The sequence below is a fragment of the Syngnathus leptorhynchus genome, unplaced genomic scaffold (assembly GCF_054491065.1).
Source record: "Syngnathus leptorhynchus isolate UIUO unplaced genomic scaffold, UIUO_Slep HiC_scaffold_193, whole genome shotgun sequence".
NCBI lineage: Eukaryota > Metazoa > Chordata > Actinopteri > Syngnathiformes > Syngnathidae > Syngnathus > Syngnathus leptorhynchus.
Window position 1 is genome coordinate 42,501 of NW_028232160.1, and position 2,500 is coordinate 45,000.

A 2,500-nucleotide genomic window follows, 5' to 3' on the forward strand; every position below is an offset into this window, starting at 1 on the left:
CTCATGTAGCTCCCTCTCCCCGGTTGCCCGTCTGATCCCGGCGGGCTCCGAGTACCCTTTTCCTAACTGACCGACTGGCATTCATGACCTGCCTTGGTAGGGCCCCCATCGACCTCGGCTTGCTGACGTCGAGTGGACGGTTCCTACCCACTGTGGGTCGCTCTCCAACTCTTGTGTAGGCTGGCAGGTGCGTTGCCCGGCGCCCTGTTGGTAGGCCTGGGGTGACTGTGTGGTGGCGAGATCGAGACGAACCGAATCGGCATGTGTATGCCGTGCCTCCAAGTGGCATTGATCGGGAGTGGGGTAAGGGTGCGGGGGTAACCTTGTTGCTTTCTGGCTCTCCCTGCTTCTGCTGGATGTGTTTCTCAATCCCTAGAGAGGTGCGAGCAAGACGATGGTCGAGCGGTAGCGTGCAGGGCTACTGGCCACGTACCTCAAAATTAAACATTTTCAAGAATATGATGATGGCCATGGGCTTTAGTCCATATTTGGCTCTGACAGCGGGGATGCGTGTCGGCGGCTGGGAGGCTTTACGGGGTGTGAGCTCTTCATACTGGCTATGGGGGCCTCTCCCTAGTGGGTCGATCTGGTTGCCCGGCTTTGGAAGGGTCTTACCGGTCAGGTTGGACAGCTGCTGTCAGGGTTGTGATTCCGAAGTGTAGTCTCTGTGAGGGGAAGACCTAGATCTTTCAAACTATTCCCAGTCAGACTGAAGTCAAAGTCAAAGTCCGCTTTATTGTCTGTTGTTCCGATGTTTGGGAATGATCGGACATCCCAGGATGGCCGTGCTGGGGGATCAAAATCGGCTGAGGGGCGGTTTGGAGAGGGGCCGCTGCCGCTTGGGCTACCTCCCCACGGCGTGTTTGAGGGTGGGCACGCCGATGGTATGCGAATCAACCTCTCTGGTGGCCACGGGGACCAACCACCAGAGGCATTGGACTGGGACCCCAAACGGCCCGTAGTCACTTCTACGGGCCACGGTTGCGAAAACTCCTTGGATCGGAAGTCCGCGCTAACATTGGCACAGAGTCAGAGTCACAGTCAGTCCGGCCGTAGGAGCGGGTGGACCCCGGCTGGCGAAGCTCTTGACAACTCCTCAGTGGCGTCCGAATTAATGGCCTCTACCAGCCCGGAGTTGAGAGCCGGTGGTGTGGGGGTCGTGATGGAGCCACGACTTGTTCTGGGATCGGATGGTGTGGATCATGGAGATGTTGTTGCTGGGGGGACGTCGGCAGCGGGACCGACTGGGGCGGGCCCCCCAGGGAGGGTTGTGGTGCATCTACCTCGAAGGACCATGGACTGCCAGATGTGTGGTGCTCAGATGGGAGGTGTTCGTAGGCTGGTCAAGCACTTTGCTTTCCGGCATGCGGGTATCATCATTGAGTACGCGTGTTGCAAATGTGGGAAGACGGGGGACAACAGTCATGCCATTCTGTGTCATGCTGCCAAGTGTGGTGGCATGCGCAGGAGAGATGACGTCTCGGGGATCGAGTGTGATCTCTGTGGGCGCCGTTTCCGAACGGCTGTTGGGGTGTCCCAGCATAAGCGGCAGGCTCACGCTGATGAGTGGTTTGGATATCTGAGAGGAAGGAGCCAGGACCGCGGGGTTGCACGGGCCCCGAGACTGTGGAGTGAGGATGAAGTGGCCCGCATGCGGGTGCTGATGGATGAACATCGCAATGATCCGAAAATGAATGTGACAGTCGCCCGATTGTTGGGTACGGGTAAGACTGGTGAACAAGTGAGGTGGAAGTGGAGACAACTGTGCGGTGGTGCGGCAGGCAGTGTGTCGGGTGAGCGTCGTCGCGTGATGAAGATCAAAGCGTCGCCCCAGAAATGGTACCCTCCCCCGTCGTTGCCAGACTTGTTGGAGGTAAGAGTGCTGGAAGAGCTGAGGGCGGGGGATGAGGAGCACCAGACCACTGCTGCCCTAGTTGAGAGAGCAGGTCGGGAGCCTGACTTGATCGAATCTTCTGCTTTGGATGTCATGAAGGCGCTAGGGGGTAAGGTAGTGTGGCCGGTGAAGTCTGTGAGGCATTCGATGCGGAGACGTGCGGCCAAAGGCTGGGTGAGGCGGCGGACCCTGAGACGGAGAGTGTTCTACCACCAACAGAAAGGCTATGCGGAAGGCGGCAAGGGGCTGGCACGACGGGTCTTGGATGGCCTGACGCCCCTGGGGTGTGATTTGCCGGAGCCGTTGGTGTATGAAGAGTTCCGTGGGAGATGGGAAACGATGAGAGCGTTTCATGGGCTGGACGGCTTCGAGGTCGAGCTAACCGCGGACAACGGGCATTTCTACCACCCGATCCTGGCTGCTGAAGTGATAACTAACTTGACTAGGATGGATAGCAGCTCAGCGCCGGGCCCAGATGGGATTCGAAGACAGGCCATTTTGGACTGGGACCCGGCCGGGAAGCAACTGGCGAGGCTGTTCACTACATGGATGGTGCGTGGAGTCGTTCCCCGGGCCTTTAAAGAGTGCAAGACCCGATTGTTACCC

The 2,500-nt window shown here is 58.5% G+C and overlaps 1 pseudogene; it reads left to right on the forward strand.

Moving 5' to 3' along the window:
* Positions 1-2,500, forward strand: part of LOC147037437 (28S ribosomal RNA) — a 9,804-nt pseudogene that overhangs the window by 3,534 nt on the left and 3,770 nt on the right.